Consider the following 24,273-nt stretch of genomic DNA (forward strand, 5'->3'; position numbering starts at 1 on the left):
ATGCGCTGCTCCATCCTGCGTTCCCCTTCCTGTCATGCGCTGCTCCATCCTGCGTCCCCATCCTGTCATGCGCTGCTCCCATCCTGCGTCCCCATCCTGTCATGTGCTGCTCCATCCTGCGTCCCCATCCTGTCATGCGCTGCTCCCATCCTGCGTCCCCATCCTGTCATGTGCTGCTCCATCCTGCGTCCCCATCCTGTCATGCGCGGCTCCATCATGCGTCCCCATCCTGTCATGCGCTGCTCCATCCTGCGTCCCCATCCTGTCATGTGCTCCATCCTGCGTCCCCATCCTGTCATGCGCTGCTCCATCCTGCGTTCCCCTTCCTGTCATGCGCTGCTCCATCCTGCGTCACCATCCTGTCATGTGCTGCTCCCATCCTGCGTCCCCATCATGTCATGCGCTGCTCCCATCCTGCGTCCCCATCCTGTCATGTGCTGCTCCCATCCTGCGTCCCCATCCTGTCATGTGCTGCTCCATCCTGCGTCCCCATCCTGTCATGTGCTGCTCCATCATGCGTCCCCATCCTTATGTGCTGCTCCATCCTGCGTCCCCATCCTGTCATGTGCTGCTCCATCCTGCGTCCCCATCCTGTCATGTGCTGCTCCATCATGCGTCCCCATCCTTATGTGCTGCTCCATCCTGCGTCCCCATCTTTTCATGTGCTGCTGCATCCTGCGTCCCCATCCTTATGTGCTGCTCCATCCTGCGTCCCCATCCTTTCATGTGCTGCTGCATCCTGCGTCCCCATCCTTATGTGCTGCTCCATCCCGCGTCCCCATCCTTATGTGCTGCTCCATCCCGCGTCCCCATCCTTATGTGCTGCTCCATCCCGCGTCCCCATCCTTATGTGCTGCTCCATCCCGTGTCCCCATCCTTATGTGCTGCTCCATCCTGCGTCCCCATCCTTATGTGCTGCTCCATCCCGCGTCCCCATCCTGCTGCTCCATCCTGCGTCCCCATCCTGCTGCTCCATCCTGCGTCCCCATCCTGCTGCTCCATCCTGCGTCCCCATCCTGCTGCTCCATCCTGCGTCCCCATCCTGCTGCTCCATCCTGCGTCCCCATCCTTATGTGCTGCTCCATCCTGCGTCCCCATCCTTATGTGCTGCTCCATCCCGCGTCCCCATCCTTATGTGCTGCTCCATCCCGTGTCCCCATCCTTATGTGCTGCTGCATCCTGCGTCCCCATCCTGTCATGTGCTGCTCCATCCTGCGTTCCCATCCTTATGTGCTGCTCCATCCCGTGTCCCCATCCTTATGTGCTGCTCCATCCTGCGTCCCCATCCTGCTGCTCCATCCTGCGTCCCCATCCTTATGTGCTGCTCCATCCCGCGTCCCCATCCTTATGTGCTGCTCCATCCCGTGTCCCCATCCTTATGTGCTGCTGCATCCTGCGTCCCCATCCTGTCATGTGCTGCTCCATCCTGCGTTCCCATCCTTATCTGCTGCTCCATCCCGTGTCCCCATCCTTATGTGCTGCTGCATCCTGCGTCCCCATCCTGCGTCCCCATCCTGCTGCTCCATCCTGCGTCCCCATCCTGTCATGTGCTGCTCCATCCTGCGTTCCCATCCTTATGTGCTGCTCCATCCCGTGTCCCCATCCTTATGTGCTGCTCCATCCTGCGTCCCCATCCTGCGTCCCCATCCTGCTGCTCCATCCTGCTGCTCCATCCTGCGTCCCCATCCTGCTGCTCCATCCTGCGTCCCCATCCTGCGTCCCCATCCTGCTGCTCCATCCTGCGTCCCCATCCTTATGTGCTGCTCCATCCTGCGTCCCCATCCTGCGTCCCCATCCTGCTGCTCCATCCTGCGTCCCCATCCTGCTGCTCCATCCTGCGTCCCCATCCTTATGTGCTGCTCCATCCTGCGTCCCCATCCTGCGTCCCCATCCTGCTGCTCCATCCTGCGTCCCTATCCTGCGTCCCCATCCTGCTGCTCCATCCTGCGTCCCCATCCTGCTGCTCCATCCTGCGTTCCCATCCTTATGTGCTGCTCCATCCTGCGTCCCCATCCTGCGTCCCCATCCTGCTGCTCCATCCTGCGTCCCCATCCTGCGTCCCCATCCTGCTGCTCCATCCTGCGTCCCCATCCTTATGTGCTGCTCCATCCTGCGTCCCCATCCTGCGTCCCCATCCTGCTGCTCCATCCTGCGTCCCCATCCTGCTGCTCCATCCTGCGTCCCCATCCTTATGTGCTGCTCCATCCTGCGTCCCCATCCTGCGTCCCCATCCTGCTGCTCCATCCTGCGTCCCCATCCTGCTGCTCCATCCTGCGTCCCCATCCTTATGTGCTGCTCCATCCTGCGTCCCCATCCTGCGTCCCCATCCTGCGTCCCCATCCTGCTGCTCCATCCTGCGTCCCCATCCTGCGTCCCCATCCTGCTGCTCCATCCTGCTGCTCCATCCTGCGTCCCCATCCTGCTGCTCCATCCTGCGTCCCCATCCTGCGTCCCCATCCTGCTGCTCCATCCTGCTGCTCCATCCTGCGTCCCCATCCTGCTGCTCCATCCTGCGTCCCCATCCTGCTGCTCCATCCTGCGTCCCCATCCTGCTGCTCCATCCTGCTGCTCCATCCTGCGTCCCCATCCTGCGTCCCCATCCTGCTGCTCCATCCTGCGTCCCCATCCTGCTGCTCCATCCTGCGTCCCCATCCTTATGTGCTGCTCCATCCTGCGTCCCCATCCTGCGTCCCCATCCTGCTGCTCCATCCTGCGTCCCCATCCTGCTGCTCCATCCTGCGTTCCCATCCTTATGTGCTGCTCCATCCTGCGTCCCCATCCTGCGTCCCCATCCTGCTGCTCCATCCTGCGTCCCCATCCTGCGTCCCCATCCTGCTGCTCCATCCTGCGTCCCCATCCTTATGTGCTGCTCCATCCTGCGTCCCCATCCTGTGTCCCCATCCTGCTGCTCCATCCCGCGTCCCCATCCTGCGTCCCCATCCTGCTGCTCCATCCTGCGTCCCCATCCTTATGTGCTGCTCCATCCTGCGTCCCCATCCTGCGTCCCCATCCTGCTGCTCCATCCTGCGTCCCCATCCTGCGTCCCCATCCTGCTGCTCCATCCTGCGTCCCCATCCTTATGTGCTGCTCCATCCTGCGTCCCCATCCTGCGTCCCCATCCTGCTGCTCCATCCTGCGTCCCCATCCTGCTGCTCCATCCTGTGTCCCCATCCTTATGTGCTGCTCCATCCTGCGTCCCCATCCTGCGTCCCCATCCTGCGTCCCCATCCTGCTGCTCCATCCTGCGTCCCCATCCTGCTGCTCCATCCTGTGTCCCCATCCTTATGTGCTGCTCCATCCTGCGTCCCCATCCTGCTGCTCCATCCCGTGTCCCCATCCTGCTGCTCCATCCTGCTGCTCCATCCTGCTGCTCCATCCTGCGTCCCCATCCTGCTGCTCCATCCTGCGTCCCCATCCTGCGTCCCCATCCTGCTGCTCCATCCTGCTGCTCCATCCTGCGTCCCCATCCTGCTGCTCCATCCTGCGTCCCCATCCTGCGTCCCCATCCTGCTGCTCCATCCTGCTGCTCCATCCTGCCTCTGACCCGCTCGGCGCCGAGTGCTGGGGGGCCGGAGCAGGCGGGGACACCGGCGCGCTGTGGGGGTCAGGTGCCGGTATCGCCGCCAGCTCAGGCCCCCCAGCACTTACTATATTCACCTGTCCCCGTTCCATCGCTGAGCGGCGCCATCTTCCCGGTCTCCTCGGCCTGTGACTTTTCAGTCAGAGGGCGGCGCCGGCGCGCATGCGCGTCATCGCGCCCTCTGAACTGAAGGCCACAGGCCGAGGAGACCGGGAAGATGGCGCCGCTCAGCGATGGAACGGGGACAGGTGAATATGTCCGATACTCACCCTCCTGGCGGTCCCTGCTTCTGCGGGGGAGATCGCGGTGTGTGTTCAGTGTGAACGCACACCGCGATCTCCCGGGAGCGTCGCTCTGTGAGGCCCAGACTGCGCCGGCGCTTGCGCTTGCGCAGTCTATCGAGGCTTCGGACAGAGTGACGCTCCCAGCGTTATATTATAGAATCTTAAAATTAACAACAATAAACATTTGCTAAAATGTATGCTTTTGGTGATGTCATCTCCAAAAAAGAGTAATAAAAAACTACCAAAATAGAAAATAGAATAAGCAGAATGCCCTGCAAAAATGGAGCCTCATCCACCTCCAGTTTTTTTTTTTTCCCTAGAAGTAGTACTAAAAATCTAAAATTTGGCCTTGACATAATCGTACTGACCCACAGAGTAACTTTAGGAATACATTTAGACAAAACATAATTTTGGACTGTATGTCGTCCCACTGTTAGTCTAATTTTCTCATGGATGTAGGGTCTGTGTGAAACAAATGGCACAAGTTTGTAGTCTGGTTGGATTTATGGACCAGGTTGGTACATGTAAACAGCAGGCAGCTCCCGCACCCGTCCATTATGACTACAGGCACAAGGAGCCAATTTGTAGACGTGAAATCTGTACGTAGCCTAACAGATAATTTTTCGACGCCGTAAACCCTGCAAAAACGGAACTCAAAAATAAAGCTGCAATTGCTGTTTTTTTTTTTTTTTCCATTTCACCCAACTAAGAATTTTTTCTCATTTTTCGGTATGTTACACGCTGATTTTACAAAAAATACAACTAAATTTTCCACAAAAAAAAAACAAGCCCTTTAATAGCCATATCTAAAGAAAGATCAAAAATGTATGGCTTTTAGAAGATGGGAATGAAAAAACGAAAACGGAAAACGAATCAGGTGTAAAGGGCGAAGAAAAGGAAACATCTGTTCAGGAAGGAGTAGTCGCCAGTTCTTGTTTCTGGTTCTTTTTATGAGACTGAAACCTGCCTTGCGAAAAAACGACAAAAATTGCAAAACATAAAACGTTGTTGTACATGATCAGATACATGTATACAATGAGGGGCACAGCAATAGGGGGGCAGTCACGGTCTCCTGGGTATCTGACCTATCTACAGTGGTATGGGGGGCAAGCGGGCACATGTCCAGGGGCTTCTACCATGCACAGGCTGGTTATCCTCCATATTCTCCAATTTCGGCAGTCACAGACATCGGTGGTCCTCAAGTTGGGCAGTGGATCTCAAGTCAACTTTTTGCCTAGAGACAACAACTTCCAACCATCCCCTCTGCATTGGCTATAGAGAAGTAAGAGGATGATGAGCTGGAAGTGAGAACATGTAAGAAGAATTTTTTTGAATGTGTTGGAAGGGAGTGACTGGACAGGGGACGTTAATACAGGATAGGGGACATTATTCCAGGAAGGGACCAGGATGGGGGATATTTTTACAGTAAGGGGCCCAGGAAGGGGGACGTTATTAAAAAGGGGGCCAGGGTGGTGGATGTTATTTCTAGAAGGAGTCAGGAATAGTGACAGTATTATAGGGTGGGAGACATTATTACAGGAAGGGGCCCGGGATAGGGACATTATTAAAGATGGGGCCTAGGATGCGGGACATTATTACAGAAAAGAGTCAGGACTGGTGACATTATTAGAGGATAGGGGCCAGGATGGGGTACATTAATATATTGTGGAGGACATTATTACAGGGGACTTTACATCTGACCTACATGGTCTTGGGGACCCTGGGACATGCTTTGCAAAGGGGCCCAAAGGCCTCTAGTTACACCGCAGATTCTTGAATATATTTAGGAGCTTTGTTTCTATGACGGATGCTGCCCCCTGACCTGCACGAACTGTCTGGATATGTCCTGTATATTATATATAAACCTTTCAGTTCTCTGTAGCTTGACTCTCCCTCATCCACACACACAGCACATACATATACATATATATATACAACCACAGCACATACATATACATATATATACACACAGCACATACATATGTGTATACACACAGCACATACATATACATATATATATACAACCACAGCACATACATATACATATATATACACACAGCACATACATATGTGTATACACACAGCACATACATATACATATATATATACAACCACAGCACATACATATACATATATATACACACAGCACATACATATGTGTATACACACAGCACATACATATACATATATATATATACAACCACAGCACATACATATACATATATATACACACAGCACATACATATGTGTATACACACAGCACATACATATACATATATATATACAACCACAGCACATACATATACATATATATACACAGCACATACATATGTGTATACACACAGCACATACATATACATATATATATATACAACCACAGCACATACATATACATATATATACACACAGCACATACATATGTGTATACACACAGCACATACATATACATATATATATACAACCACAGCACATACATATACATATATATACACACAGCACATACATATGTGTATACACACAGCACATACATATACATATATATATACAACCACAGCACATACATATACATATATATACACACAGCACATACATATGTGTATACACACAGCACATACATATACATATATATATACAACCACAGCACATACATATACATATATATACACAGCACATACATATGTGTATACACACAGCACATACATATACATATATATATACAACCACAGCACATACATATACATATATATACACACACAGCACATACATATGTGTATACACACAGCACATACATATACATATATATATACAACCACAGCACATACATATACATATATATACACAGCACATACATATGTGTATACACACAGCACATACATATACATATATATATACAACCACAGCACATACATATACATATATATACACACAGCACATACATATGTGTATACACACAGCACATACATATACATATATATATACAACCACAGCACATACATATACATATATATACACACACAGCACATACATATACATATATATACACAGCACATACATATACATATATATACACAGCACATACATATGTGTATACACACAGCACATACATATACATATATATATACAACCACAGCACATACATATACATATATATACACACAGCACATACATATGTGTATACACACAGCACATACATATACATATATATATACAACCACAGCACATACATATACATATATATACACACAGCACATACATATGTGTATACACACAGCACATACATATACATATATATATACAACCACAGCACATACATATACATATATATACACAGCACATACATATGTGTATACACACAGCACATACATATACATATATATATACAACCACAGCACATACATATACATATATATACACACACAGCACATACATATGTGTATACACACAGCACATACATATACATATATATATACAACCACAGCACATACATATACATATATATACACAGCACATACATATGTGTATACACACAGCACATACATATACATATATATATACAACCACAGCACATACATATACATATATATACACACAGCACATACATATGTGTATACACACAGCACATACATATACATATATATATACAACCACAGCACATACATATACATATATATACACACACAGCACATACATATGTGTATACACACAGCACATACATATACATATATATACACACAGCACATACATATGTGTATACACACAGCACATACATATACATATATATATACAACCACAGCACATACATATACATATATATACACACAGCACATACATATGTGTATACACACAGCACACATATATATATATATATATATATATATATATATATACAACCACAGCACATACATATACATATATATATACAACCACAGCACATACATATACATATATATATACACAAAGCACATACATATGTGTAAACACACACTGCTCATACATATACATGTATATACATACACACAGAAAAAAGTATACTGTCTGATAGTCCAAATTAGTATTTAACAAAGAAAACGAAAAAACTAATATATCCAATAACTTTATTTAAACAAATTAGGATTAAAAACTAACACAACACCCAAATCCCTTGTAGTGGGAGTGGGTCAATAAAAACCTGGCCAGAAAAATCAAGGGCAAAGGGTGGGGGTAAATGGACGAAATGCAAATACTACACGTCCCTAAGATACTCCCTGCCTGTCTGCGGAGGTTGGCACCCTCTTGAACGCAATATGGCGCCCCCGCTCCTCGTCGGCTGACCCTTCAAACCCTATAAGTCCCTATGACCATGTGGGAATACTATACCACTAACAATACTAATAGATAGCCCACAGCCTAAGGCACAACAAAACAACTGGTCTGACCGTACAAAGGCACCTGCAACCAGGCACAGCATGCATCTCCGATGTGATTCAACCACACGGAACCTTATTTTCCCATATGCCTCCTGAGGAAGCACATCATGGGGGGGAAACGCGTAGAGGCGAAACCTGAACACAGATAAGTGTATCAGGTTTTTTTTATTGCTTTTTGTTTTTTTCACCATCTGTGCATTTGTAACCAGTATATATGTATATATGAGTACTTGACCATCTGTGATATAATTTTAAACTGTACCTGCTAGTCACTAGGTATATCCTAGGTATTGCTGGTTTAAGTGCTTTCATACAATCTTTATATCTCTCTATGGTCTGACCGAGTTACAGGGGTCCGTCACTATAGGTCACTAGTGTAGCCCCTAACGCACCACCCACGTACAGGATCCCTAATTTCTGCAGGGATTCAGCTAGGGTGAGCAGGGGCAGCCGCCGAGGAGCGGGGGCGCCATTTGCGTTCAAGAGGGTGCCAACCTCCGCTGATAGGCAGGGTTGTCCGGCTACGGACTCTATAGGGTGTACTAGCCTTAGGAATAGGCGGTGTATAAAAGTGTATAGGGCTTTGTACGGTCAGACCAGTTGTTTTGTTGGTGAATTACCACCTGGCATTTGTTTGGTGTGTTTATTATCACTTGTTGTGCCTTAGGCTGTGGGCTATCTATTAGTATTGTTAGTGGTATAGTATTCCCACGTGGTCATAGGGACTTATAGGGTTTGAAGGGTCAGCCGACGAGGAGCGGGGGCGCCATATTGCGTTCAAGAGGATGCCAACCTCCGCAGACAGGCAGGGAGTATCTTAGGGACGTGTAGTATTTGCATTTCGTCCATTTACCCCCACTCTTTGCCCTTGATTTTTCGGGTCAGGTTTTTATTGACCCACTCCCACTACAAGGGGTTTGGGTGGGTGTTGTGTTAGTTTTTAATCCTAATTTGTTTAAATAAAGTTATTGGATATATTAGTTTTTTAGTTTTCTTTATATACGTACACACACAGCACATACATATGTGTATACACACAGCACACATATATATGTATATATAAATAACGAAGTAAAAGAATGGAGCGCACTACCAGGGCGTCCGATGCAGGTAACTTTATTCCAACAAAGTAAAAGACATCTTCACGACCGGGGGTGCTGTACAAAGAGTGCGGTGAAGCTAGACGACGGCCGTTTCGCGCCTGGCTGGCGCTTCAACGGGTCAGTAAACACACACTGCTCATACATATACATATACATGTAACAAAGAAAAAAAAAGAAAAAAAGAAAAAAAAACAACCAGCACTTCCAATGTGAACACATGCAAGCTGCAAGCTGTATCATATAGACAAAAGAAACACAGCAGCACATGTACATGAATCTAGGCCATGTGAAAACACAAACAAATATTAGATATGAATCATACTACTCAAAAACATTTTTTCATAAAAAAATTTTCAAAAATTTTTTTTTCATAAAACTTACAGTTATAGATAAAATGAAGATTCTTAGCGCATAAATTGGCCAATTCATGTGTGCCCATCAACCACGGCAAGGTGATCTCCCTCTGATGGGTCCTACTCTACTGTACATGCCACTCTTGGGCCACCAGCCTACAACTTAGGACAAACATGTCACTCTGGGCTAAACCTACAATTTATGGGCAAGTAGAGATGATTACCGCCACCTGCAAGGTCAATGGGAGGAGTGCAAGATCAGTCTGGATGCAGCCACATCCATACACTAAACAAAGAAAAAAAACCAACCAGCACTCCCAATGTGAACACATGCAAGCTGCAAGCTGTATCATATAGACAAAAGAAACACAACAGCACATGTACATGAATCTAGGCCATGTGAAAACACAGACAAATATTAGATATGAATCATACACTTTGTTTAGTGTATGGATGTGGCTGCATCCAGACTGATCTTGCACTCCTCCCATTGACCTTGCAGGTGGCGGTAATCATCTCTACTTGCCCATAAATTGTAGGTTTAGCCCAGAGTGACATGTTTGTCCTAAGTTGTAGGCTGGTGGCCCAAGAGTGGCATGTACAGTAGAGTAGGACCCATCAGAGGGAGATCACCTTGCCATGGTTGATGGGCACACATGAATTGGCCAATTTATGTGCTAAGAATCTTCATTTTATCTATAACTGTAAGTTTTATGAAAAAAAAATTTTTGAAAATTTTTTTATGAAAAAATATTTTTGAGTAGTATGATTCATATCTAATATTTGTCTGTGTTTTCGCATGGCCTAGATTCATGTACATGTGCTGCTGTATTTCTTTTGTCTATACATATACATGTATATACATATACACACAGCACATACATGTGTATATTCACACAGTTCACATACATATACATATATATATATAACACACACACAGCACATACATATGTGTATACACACAGCACATACATATATATATACACACACAGCACATACATATATATATACACACACAGCACATACATATGTGTATACACACAGCACATACATATATATACACACAGCACATACATATATATACACACAGCACATACATATATATACACACAGCACATACATATATATACACACACAGCACATACATATGTGTATACACACAGCACATACATATATATACACACAGCACATACATATATACACACAGCACATACATATATATACACACAGCACATACATATATATACACACAGCACATACATATATATACACACACAGCACATACATATGTGTATACACACAGCACACACATATATATATATATACACACACACAAAGCACATGCATATGTGTAAACACACACTGCTCATACATATATATATACACACACAGCACATACATATACATATATATATATATACACACACACACATCACATACATATGTGTATACACCCAGCACATATATATATATACACACACAGCACATACATATGTGTATACACACAGCACATACATATATATATATATACACACAGCACATACATATATATATATATACACACAGCACATACATATATATACACACAGCACATACATATATATACACACAGCACATACATATATATATACACACAGCACATACATATATATACACACAGCACATACATATATATACACACAGCACATACATATATATATACACACAGCACATACATATATATATATATACACACAGCACATACATATATATACACACAGCACATACATATATATACACACAGCACATACATATATATATACACACAGCACATACATATATATACACACAGCACATACATATATATACACACAGCACATACATATATATATACACACAGCACATACATATATATATATATACACACAGCACATACATATATATACACACAGCACATACATATATATACACACAGCACATACATATATATATACACACAGCACATACATATATATATATATACACACAGCACATACATATATATACACACAGCACATACATATATATACACACAGCACATACATATATATACACACAGCACATACATATATATATACACAGCACATACATATATATACACACACAGCACATACATATGTGTATACACACACTGCTCATAAATATACATGTATATACAGTACACACATGGCACATACATATGTACACACACACACCGCACATATATATACATAGTTCACGGAGAAAAAACTGAGCATTGATGAACAATTTTTATAAACTTTATTCCAAAACCAATAAAATAACATAAAGTCTCATATCAAATATCATAGAGTAATATGAACAAAGATGAAAGCTTGAAATATGCTGACAAGTATACATATATACACATGTATATACACACAGCACATACATACATACCTACATGTATACATACACACATAGCACATACATATGTATATACACGCTGCACATACATATACATGTATATATACACACAGCACATACATACATACATACCCACACATGTATATATACACACACTGCACATACATATGTATATACACACACTGCACATACATACACACATGTATATATACACACACTGCACATACATATGTATACACACACTGCACATACATACATACATGTATATATACACAATGCACATACAGTACATACAAGCCTGTCTTCAGTACCTCTAGACCCCGCAGTTATAGGTCCTTTGGTGGCGTTATGGTCGCACCGACCCAGACTGTAGCTATGGCTTTGTTTAGGAATATGGCTAAATTTAAAAAAACCGGTGCGGGTGCGCTTTTGTGCTTTTTTCTTGCACACTAGAAACTGGAGACATTTCTTTATATGTAAATTGAGCAGAGCAGTCATCCTTCCCAGCAAAAATGAATAAATGAATTTGTAAAGAACCGAAACATGACACCTATGTAACGTACAACTCGTATATTTATTTTTTCAGCTGATAACTCGACTTGTACTAATGCATTTACTTTATTCCTCCAGGTTCCAGACTGAATATTATCGTTGTGTGAACTATGGACGTCGCAGCTACTGTTTACTTTCTCGTTCCATCTCCCGGGAGGAGATTTGTCTACAGGAAGACGGTTTAACGGATCTTTAATCTCGAGGCTTTACAGGTGCAGTCTGGAGGTTGGGATGCAAAAACTGCCGCTTCTGGTAGAAGAATTCATTTTCTTTAGGACAGAGATCCGGGATGAAAGATTGTGCACATATGACACCAATGTGACTGCATTACATTCAGGTTTGTATATAAAGCTTATGTTGCTCCGGGCACTCATTGTTCTTCCATGCACCGAACCCCAACGTACAGCGGGTGAAATAAGTATTGAACGCGTGAACAAGTAAATCTGTTTCTAAAGGTGCTATTGACATGACTTTCTCACCAGATGTCGGCAACAACCCATCCAATCCAGACAATGATACAAAATATGATTTTTTGTGTGTGTTTTTTTTTATATGTCTTTTTGAACTGGGAAAAGGGTGGGCTGATTTAAACTTTTATATATTTTTTCTTTTCATTTTTTCTTTTTTTTTTAATACTTCCAATAGGACGATTGAACCTGCAGTGTACACATATATGAATGTCACTGATCTGTGAGACAGAACCACAGTCTGCTCTTCATAAGAACACCATTATGGTGGGGGCAAATAAAGCCAGCAGGACCCTGGCTGCCATCACAAACCATCAGCTCCCTGCAGTCAAAGAGTGGCCAAGGAACCCCAGAATAATGCTGTCACTCAAGTGTGCTATTAGAACGCCGCTCTCGTAGATCTACTGCGGCATTTGTATTGTTAAACAGCAGTGATCGGAAAAAGCTCTGATCGCTCCCATTAGAGGCAGGTGCTGGCTGTATAGCACAGCTGGTGGCACCTGTTATGAATCGATCGAGATCAGCATCATCGAGGTTGTCTTGACTCAGTTCCCATTCCACCCAATCAATTGCAAAGCTCCTGTCCTCCTCACACTCACTTTCCATCCTTACCGCAGTAACAACCAAAAGTTCCTGTGCTATTTTTTTTTACCTTTCCTGCTGTCAAACAGGACACAAACCTCCCATAAACCCATGGTTTCAAATCAAAACCAAAACTGAGAGCTCCCGGGTTGATTGGGACAAGCTCTAATCGCTCCCATTAGAGGCAGATGCTGGCTGTATAACACAGCTGGCACCTGCTATGAATGGATCGAGCTCATGATCATCGAGGTTGTCTTGACTCAGTTCCCATGCCACTCAATCAATTGCAAAGCTCCTGTCCTCCTCACACTCACTTTCCATCCTTACCGCAGTAACAACTAAAAGTTCCTGTGCTATTTTTTTACCCTTCCTGCTTTCAAGCAGGACATAAAGACCCCATAAACCAATGATCTCAAATCAAAACCAAAGCCGAGAGCTCCCGGGTTGAACTCCAGAGCACAGTTCATATGCATATTGCTGAAGATTAGCTGCGCAGCTGGTGGCAAAATAAAATCAATGCTGTCAGGGCCAGAGACACATCTGTTATATTTTGTGTCTTTACATTCAGGCACACAAAAAATATTTTCCAGTAAGGAAAGCACAGGCTGCAACCCAAACCTGTAATCATTACATAAAACCGCAATCCCGGAAATCACATACTATCAAAGCCCTAATTAATCTAGTTTGAATGAAGTTTGTGTTCGTGACACCACCTGTGGTATTCGGTCAGGGATGACCGACGCTGCTTTAAGGGGTCCATTGGGGTGATGTTATGGCAGCTGGGATGGTATGGCTTTCCAGAGGTGAAGTTGGGTCCCCAGGGCTCCCGGTGTTAATGGCAAAGATGGTGCAAAAAGAAACAGAATTCAGGCAGTCACAGTCCACAGGGTTCCAGATCACAGGTGCTGGTATGGTCTGGCGGGCTTGAAAGTGATTCTGGAATCCCCCTAACCAGGTGGGGTTGAAAGCCTTCCTTCTAACGCTGTGTTGTAGTCCCCCACTGCCTTAGGCCTCACACAAGGTCCTCACGTTTGCTTTCTGTCCCCTTTTACTTAGGACACTAACCCTCATGACAGGTAACTCAAGCCTTTTTACGGGATCTCTATCATGACCCGGGCTCTATGCGTTACTGTGTCTTCAGGTGTTTATGGTGGACAGGTGACTTGCAATGTGCTGTCTGCCGGTTTCTGCCGTGAGGCATAGAGTTAGCCCCACAACCTTGGTCTTCTGGCTATCGGTTTCATGTGCTTCAGCATGGAAGAAGCTCAGTCGCAGCTTCTCCCCAGCTCTTCACTTCACATTTGCTTCTTTTCCTCCTTCATGCTCTTTACAACTTGTTTTGCTTTCCTTTCTTTCCTTTCAGGAGCTGCAGCACCTCATGTGGCTTCACGGCCCCATACTTTCCTCAGAGGAGCTGCAGATCTTCTTGTCTGCGCAGCCCCTTTTCACATGTCTCACACTGGTAACTCTCCCTTTCATTTGGAGGCAGATTTTCATGGGGATCTATGTCCAGCCCATAGATCTCAACAGCTCATTTACATATTCAGAAAAACATGGATCTCTCTGGAATACTACATCAGATCGCAGTTATCAAGGTGTCATTTTACTGAGCTTCTTATGACCTACTTGCCCATATAGATAACTTAGGACCGTGGATCTTGCTGACACATTCCCTTTAAAACCTTTGAAAATTCACTGCTACTTAACGTCTTTGGTGGCTTGTCAAGGTAAGGAGGCTTATTCGCCGTGCAATGCTCCTCTGGGAAATATAATATGCAAATTGCCTCTTCTGAGAAAAAGAGGACTTAAACTCTATAGCGCCACCTGTTGGAAGTAGCGTTCCTACAAGTCACAATCAACCCTTTAACGAGTCGTGCAATATGACTTAGGATAAAAGCCAAATCAATATCCCAATTCGCAGACACGGTGTTTCAGGCTGTTGGCCCTCGTCAGTGCGAAGCATGAGAACTGATTTGGCTAGGGGAGAGGCTCTGGACTGGGGTATAAGGGGTATCGTCTGTTATCTCCGTCAGACACCTGGTGTATCTGTGCTGTCCAAATCTTCACTTTGCTGGTGTTTATGATGCCCATACAATATTTTAAAAAAAATGTACCCCCCATAGGGGAATGTTGGTCGGTCAGACCATACACTTAGTGTTTGGGCATTATGAGTCTAGGAGACCTACTCCTAACCCTGACTTAACCATAACATATGTATAAGTTCTGTGGACCGCTGATAATCCCCCTGCTGACGATTTCTCAGTAACGGCCGGACGACTTCCTTCAGAGCCGAGTTATTTTAGTCGCAGAACAAAGATTACATTGAATTACATGAATTCCTGTGGATGGCGGCTATTCCAAGCATTCAGCAGAAAAAGTCTCCACATAGCAAAGGGTAAGTACCAGGAACTCGCCAATCATCATGTCCGCAAGATCACAGGCGTACGGCTTCTAGATGCTATTTTTGCTGGTAACACACCCTTGTTTGCACCAGGGGCGGACATAGCATGGGAGCAACCTGACAAAACCGCACAGGGGTCCACACTGTAGAGAGGGCCACAACCACCTCCAAAGCAGAAAGCAGTCACATTAATACACCGTCCTGGCACAGGGTTGTCTTCTGTCCGTATCCGTCCTTGGTTTGCACCGGATCATTATAAATAACGTTAGGAAGGATTGTGTCATGGAACATTTCATAAAACACATCCTTTGACGCATGACATTACAGCTTATCTACAACGAAAATGTCCGATAGATGTGGATTTATGTTATCCAGGGGAAACTGTCTTTTTCCTTTTTATATCTCCATAATACAGGGGTTTTCCAAGCACCAAAAAAAAAAAAAGGCCAAGTTAACACTAGGAGTTTTTGATCCTTTTTTATGATAATTTTGAGCTGCGTTTTACAGTACCAGCAAAGTCTATGAGATTTATCAGAAATCTCATGCACAAACATTGTTTTTTTTTGTCATCAGGATTTTGTGCTTTACATGTTTTTTTTTTTTTACATAGAGCATGCCACTTTCAGCGTTTTTTTCAGCATTTTTCACCCATTGACTTGAATGGGTGGTGAAAAAGAGCTGAAAAAAATGCACCAAAAATGCAGGTATCAGGTTTTGATGCTTTTTTTGCCAAAACGTAATTCTAAGGAATATGATTTTTTTCAACATTAAACGTTATCAGCATGAACAAAAGACAAATCTTGCTTGACAACACTGCTGCAAAAAATGCACAAATAACGCAAAAAAACAACGAAAAAAAGTTTTTTTTCCGCAGCTTATTTACTGCCAAGAGATCAGGTTTTGCTGCAGAAAAACACCTTGTGTGAACTTACCCTTAGAGAAAAGCTTAAAGCCATTGTAACCTCAGACCACAGCTCGCCCCTTTATCTTCTCCTACTAAATACTTTTTTATGTAATAAAATTCTCTCCTTAGACTTTGTTCACACGCAGCTGCTTGTGGAGTTGAAAAGTGATGGCCTTTTCAAGCAGAAACTAGTCCAGTTTGTCTTTTTCTGAATTTGGATGAGGTTTTTTTTCAGCTTCTTGATTGGACAGTGTCTGGTTTGGAGAGGTTTCCTTTAGGATCTTCTTCAAAGAAGTGACGTGCACTTTTTTTTCCTCCCACCAGGCATTTTTTTCAAAACCTCTTCAAGAAAAAAGAAAGCTAAAAAAAATCCCCCCCTCCTCGAATGAACTGCAAAGTGGATTTCCCATAGAAATGAACAAGAAGATTTTTCCAAGAGTTTTTGAGGGTATGCTTCCACGACAGCTTCTCCGATCATGTTTATTTTTATTTTTTTGAGCGGACCTGCTAAAAATAAAAACTCCATGTTTTTTCATGATTTTTTTGTGGGCACAGACCTCCAAAAAAAAAAACTTCCACTAAAGACCAATCAAAAGAAAAAATAATAAACCCAGATAGTAATTGCCGTAAAGAGAAAAAAAATCAAAATGCCAGAATTGCCATCTTTCGGTCACCAAACTCCCCCCAAGATAAAACGGACATTATATGTACCCCAAAATGGTATTAACAAAATCTACAACTCGACAAGCAAAAAATAAGCTCCAACGTCTTAAAAATAATAAAGTCTTGGATCTTGGAAAATGGAGACCAAAACTATTTTTTTTTTTTTTTTCAAACGTCAGATATTTTTAGGACACCACCTCGGATCCTTCAGATGGAACCTGAAAAACCATCTCTTCAAGAAAGCTTACAACCTGTAATGACCACACGGCCACCTCAAACCATCGGAGCTACTGCAAACCCCGACCTACTGTCTCCTTCCCATAGTCGTGTAGAATGTAAGCCCGCGGGGGCAGGGTCCTCGCCCCTCTGTACCAGTCTGTCATTGTTAGTTTGTTTACTGTAAGTGATATTTGTATTTTGATGAAACCCCTTCTTATGTACAGCACCATGGAATTAATGGTGCTATATAAATAAATAATAATGTGGAGACCAATCTACTATATAATTTTCTAAGGGTCACTTCCGTCTGTCCTTCTGTCTTTCTGTCTGGCTCGGATATTCATTGGTCGCGGCCTCTGTCTGTCATGGAAATGCAAGTCGCTGATTGGTCTCGCCAGCTGCCTGTCATGGCTGCCATGACCAATCAGCGATGGCCACAGTCCGATTAGTCCCTCCCTACTCCCCGCAGTCGGTGCCTGCTCCATACTGCCCTCCGGTCACCGCTCACACAGGGTTAATGCCAGCGGTAACGGACCGCGTTATGCCGCGGGTAACTCACTCCGTTACCGCCGCTATTAACCCTGTGTGACCAAGTTTTTACTATTGATGCTGCCTATGCAGCCTCAATAGTAAAAATATCTAATGTTACAAATGATAATAATAATTTAAAAAAAAACGTTATTCTCACCCTCCGCCGTCGCGTTTTCTCCTTGGCAGTGCAAGCGGCATGTTCCGGAGCTAAGGATGCTATGCGAGAAGGACCTGCCACGTCATCACAGGTCCTACGCTCATACCAACCCTGGGACCGGAAGCTGCCGCTTGCACCGCACACAAGCACCAGGACTACAAGGGGCCCTGGGAAGGTGAGTATATGTTTATTTTTTATTTTAAGTCTTTTTTAACCTGTTACATACGTGGCTGGGCAATATACTACGTGGCTGGGCAATATATTACGTGGGCTGTGCAATATACTACGTAGTCATGCATATTCTAGAATACCCGATGCATTAGAATTGGGCCACCATCTAGTCACTGTTATAATACTGAAGAACTGAGCCGTCACACTGTAACAGTCAACCAATATTATAATCATTGCCTAAAATCAAGTGCTCCCTATTAGAGGGGTTCGGCTTAACACTAATGCAGGTGAAAAGTTTCTGGTTGCTGGCAGATCCGCTGCTAAGACCCGCACTGATCCTGAGAGTGGCCACTTTGAGTCCCACATATGCCCCATCACTCAATTCATTGTCTTAGGGACTGACAGAGGTAACTAAATCACTGTACTCGGCTATCTCCAGCAGTCGGGGTTATCCTATCAGCAGGTCATCATCTATTCCATGGATAGGTAATAGCTTTTGTGGTCAAATTCTTTAAGAATGTCATCACAATCCTCTCCTTAAAGGGTTTATTTTTTACTTTAATAATGCAAACAGAATATCACAACAGCTTGTGACCACGCCAGTCGTCAGAAAACCAGTGGGCTCAGAGATTTTTTTAAATCTATTTTGGAATACCATCAGATTGCTCCTCATTTAGAGTGCCATCAGATTGCTCTTCATTTAGAGTGCCATCAGATTGCTCTTCATTTAGAGTGCCATCAGATTGCTCTTAATTTAGAGTGCCATCAGATTGCTCTTAATTTAGAGTGCCATCAGATTGCTCTTCATTTAGAGTGCCATCAGATTGCTCCTCATTTAGAGTGCCATCAGATTGCTCTTCATTTAGAGTGCCATCAGATTGCTCTTCATTTAGAGTGCCATCAGATTGCTCTTAATTTAGAGTGCCATCAGATTGCTCTTCATTTAGAGTGCCATCAGATTGCGCCTTATTAGAAGTGCCATCAGATTGCTTCTCATTTAGAGTGTGCCAACAAGGGAGGAGACTACCAAATCGGCGCCAAAAGTGACGACCGCCCCCACCGACTACTGCTACGAGATGACGACGTGCCCAGCAGCCAAGGAGCTCCGCCCCCAGAAAATGGAGGGACAGCGTGCATGTGCTGCCGAAGACCCAGGAGCAGAGATGGCGACAAAGTGACCCAGAACTGTCTCGAATCACTGGAGGCGAACCTGAATTCGCCGCTGCTGGAGGATCCGGACTTCCTGGAGTCGCCGGCGGAGGAGCCGAGCCACCAACCCCCGGACGCAGAGCCGACAGCAGTGAAGAAATGGACGTCGGCCCTGTGCAGGAAGATCGCACTGGAAGAATCGCGGTCCGGGCAGCAGCAGACTCCAGCGTCCTCATCAGCGGAGCGGATCGACATCGGTGGAACCACATCAAACGTAGGTACAGAAAACGCCCCTGCCCCACTGACCACTCCTGCTCCAGTGACCGCTTCTCGCCCAGACTGTGACCAACCGCCAGCCGCCGCTCCAGCCCCTACGACCTCCCGTGCCACTGACGAGACACCACCCCCGAGCCTGGCAAACGAGGGCATACCAGTGGATGTGAGCCCTGAGGGGGTTATCTTTCGCTGGGACGCACTGAGGGATGGGGCAGGCGGGTCTTATATCGCAATGCTCACCTGGGAGGAGTATAAACAATGCTTGCTCTCACACTGGAAACACCGAAAGGAGGAAGAGCAGAGTGCCCAATGTAAAACACCGACTAGTAGGACCAAATACCGAAAACTGCGTCCCGCGATGCAGGGGACAGTAACAGCCTTTCACCCGAAAAGGGGTTGGGGCTTCATACAAGAGCCGGGACTACCAACTGAAATCTTCGTTGCCAGCTATAATGTGGAGACCCATTTTAGAGAAGGTCGCTTCAGATGGAGGTTGTGCAAGGAGGATAACGTGACCTATACCTGTTACTGGGATGACCAAGGATGGTACGCCAAGGATGTTAAACGATGTGAACCTGCAGTAGTGCCATCTGCTGCCACGACAGACTAATGACATTACCCCTCTAGTCCCTGAACTAGAGGGTCCTCAAACCAAAACCACCACTACTGGGTGCATCATTTCTACTACCGAACCTGCCACTGTGGCAGATGCTGACGCTCGTACCCAGACAACTAATGACTTGGCCACACCTGAGAGACAAACCAATGACATTGATACAGCATCAGATAAGAACTCGGATACCAACCTTCCCAGGCCAGGAAGTGTTCGCTACCGAGTGATGCCTTGCAACCTATTATGAAAGAACACTGAAAAGAATGTAAATAGTTAACTGTTCATCTTTTGCTGCTTTAAAAAGAACTGAACCCGTCTAGTGTTAACTCTTAAAGGGGTCCACTGCTTAAAGGGATCCTATGTTTTTGCACAGGTTACTCTACTTTAAAGAACTGCAGAATCATGGATTGTTGCATGATCACAAACTGTCCACTGTACATAGTTTGCACCTTCTTAAAGGTGCTTCCTACTGGTTTTACAAAAGGAGGCTTTTACAGAGACTGCCTTTTAACAGAAACTGCTGTTAAATCTTACTGTAAAAATAACTGCTTTATTTCACAGACCTGAAGAAAAACCCGTTGGTGTGGCAGAGTTCCGGGTCAGGATTACACGTCTTGTAGCCCGCCCAAGACCAACTTTGGGGGTTCGTCACGGGTCCATTGCTTCACGTCACCTTTAAATTGACTTGAATACTGATGATGTGATTGTTTGCACTACATCAGAAAAAGACTCGAGTTTACCCTTAAAGGGAATGTTCGTTTATTGCACTTTGCTTAAAAGTGATAATGTTTGAAAGTATTGAGTAGTTAGATAGTAATAATGTTTACATAGTCGATAGGATATAGAATAGAATATGTTTGATAATTATGCACTTAGGAATAAATTGAAGAAAATGCAGTGAGCCCGTCGGGGTAGATAGATTGTTCTGCATGTAGAAAAGAATAAAGAAAATAATAGTTTGCACTTAGGAAAGAATAATTGTTGCACTTGAATAAAGAAATGTTTGCACTTCATAAATAGTATACCTGTACGGGTAATAGTATTTTATAGTTAATACAAGATGAGCCAAGCAGTCATGTAAATATGTTATTGTTTGCAATGTTCAAGTGTTCTCACCTCCCATAAAGGGAAGCACAGTTATATTAACTTGTTTTACAGCATTTCAAAAAATTTGCATGTCTTTTACTAATGTTTTCTTTCCCAGTCCAGGAGTACTGGATTTAACAGTGCAGCGCCCCAGGGTCCTGGTCGTTGCAGTAATGTCGTTCTTCCACCAGGGGAAGTGATGTTACGTCTGAAGGCAATAAAGGAGATCACCTCACCAGGTATCACAAACCACACAACACACTTCACACTCCAGGCCTCCAGGGGGAGCCATGTTTCTATTTATTAGGGCACTCCTCACAATTAGGTAAAACTGGTGGTTTGGACAGGAAGTTAGGCAGAAGCGAGCTGGGCTTCACCCAGTGAGCTGCTATCTGAGGTCCTCTCAGGTAGTGGGTCCCTGACAGTGGTGGGATCCTGTCAGAGGCCTAGACAGAAGGACACGGAGCTGCGCCTGCTTACCAATGCGGCAGCATCCAAAGAAAGAGACATTGAAGGGAATTGCGTTGCTGAGAATGAGAAATGAAGTCATAGGAAAAGGAGAGGAAACCAGAAGGAGTTCTGCCCTGTAAAAGGCTGCCTCCTTTCTGAGGCGCAGAAGCCGGTAGCCAGAACACCAAGGGAGTCATCGTCTCCAAGCCTGGCTCCAGAGACCGGCAGAACAGCTAGTTCCATATTAGTTGCCCGACCTTATACCCAGGAGGCACGGTGGCAACTGTGGGGCCAGGGCGTGATAGTGTCCCTGTAAAAAGCCTCAGGCCAGCAGTCATACGGGTTTGTCCTATCCTTTCCATCAGGGGGACAGAGAGAGAAAGAGACATAACATCTAGAACATCTACAACAGTTGTGAGGACCTTACCGAGACGCACAGCAGGGAGGTACTCCAACACTCAGGCGCTAGAGGAAGGCTACTGATTTCCACCTGGATAAGGGAACTCTGGATTTGCCGGACTCTGCCTGCCCTGTGATCTGGTGCTCTGGACTGTGGATGCTGAACCTTAAGTAAAAAGGTAAAGAGACTGCACCCTTGTGTCCTCGTTCTTCACTGCGCCTCTCACCATCCACCATCTACGCTCTGGGAATCCCTGGGGACATACTTCACCTGTGGGAAGGTATACCATCTAGCTGCCATAACATCACCCCAGCGGACCCCTAAGCAGCGTCGGTCACCCTGACCACAGGTGGCGTCAAGAACATTATCCCTTTAAAGACCTTTCCCCCTTATTTACAATGGACGCCCCTAGGGCCACGGACCGGGTCAGCCACCGTGACATCCCCCTTGACAACCAAAGGGCCCGGCTCCGAGTACCCCACTGCCCTAACGGGGGCGCTCCAATCCCATAAAACTAAAGCAACTTGTTGACTGCCATGGTCACCTGGCCCTTTAACAGTTCCTCCTAAGTTCCTCGGCTTTGACAGTTCTGGTCCTTCCTTTATCGTTGCATCAGTCCCTAGTGCCTAATGTTTGAGGCTAGGGGAGCACAGTGGTGAATTGGGGGTGCCTAGCCTTGGATTTGGGGGTAAAAGACCCTGGATGGTCACGGCTGAAGTTGATGAGGGGGAGGTCAACAGTGTAATCCCTCTTGTGTAATCCATCTAGTATAATACTATTATTCTATTTGCCTATCTCATGATATTCCCAGAACTCTGTCAGCATGCTGGCACAGCCTGCACACCATCACATAGGTCTGGGGGTGACTGCATGGTGGTGGAGGCCTCTCAGGTGGTGGAGGCCTCTCAGGTGGTGGAGGCCTCTCAGGGTCATTCCTGTACGTCTGGTACCTGCATAGGACCTGCTACTCTCTGAGGTGCTCTGTCACAGAAGATTCTTTGCACGTCTTTAGTCAGTGCCCCTAAGCAGAGGTTCAGCCGGATGTCTTGGAACATGAACTCACACACTCTGGGCCCAGGAATCAGAACGTTCTGTACTTTATGGATGATTTCCTATAAATCACACTGTTGGACCAATCAAGGGTCCTGGCGCCTCAAAAATTGTTCTAGTTGGCTCTGAAAAATACAGAAAAAACTTTTCTCAAATATAATTACTATAATCCCATTATATCCTCAGTATTTATGTTTCCGTGGTCAGGAATGGTTCAGTATTTGCTCAGGATTTGAAACTCTGCACCAAATCTGCATCTGAGGTCACCGGCAGGTCACTTGCGCTTTTGATGTGTTTTTTCATTGCATGCATTTTTTTTGTCACTTGAAATAAAGCCAATTGAAAGTTGGCTTCTGGGAAGGAAAAAAAAAAGTGATTTCCTGTTTGCAGATATTTTGGGGGTATGTTCCCATGGTCAGTGAACACTGCGGGTTGGATGCTGCGTACATCAGAAATGTCCATCCTGCAGCGTCCAACTGTTACAGCATAGTGGA

The sequence above is a fragment of the Ranitomeya imitator genome, chromosome 3 (assembly GCF_032444005.1).
Source record: "Ranitomeya imitator isolate aRanImi1 chromosome 3, aRanImi1.pri, whole genome shotgun sequence".
Classification (NCBI taxonomy): domain Eukaryota; kingdom Metazoa; phylum Chordata; class Amphibia; order Anura; family Dendrobatidae; genus Ranitomeya; species Ranitomeya imitator.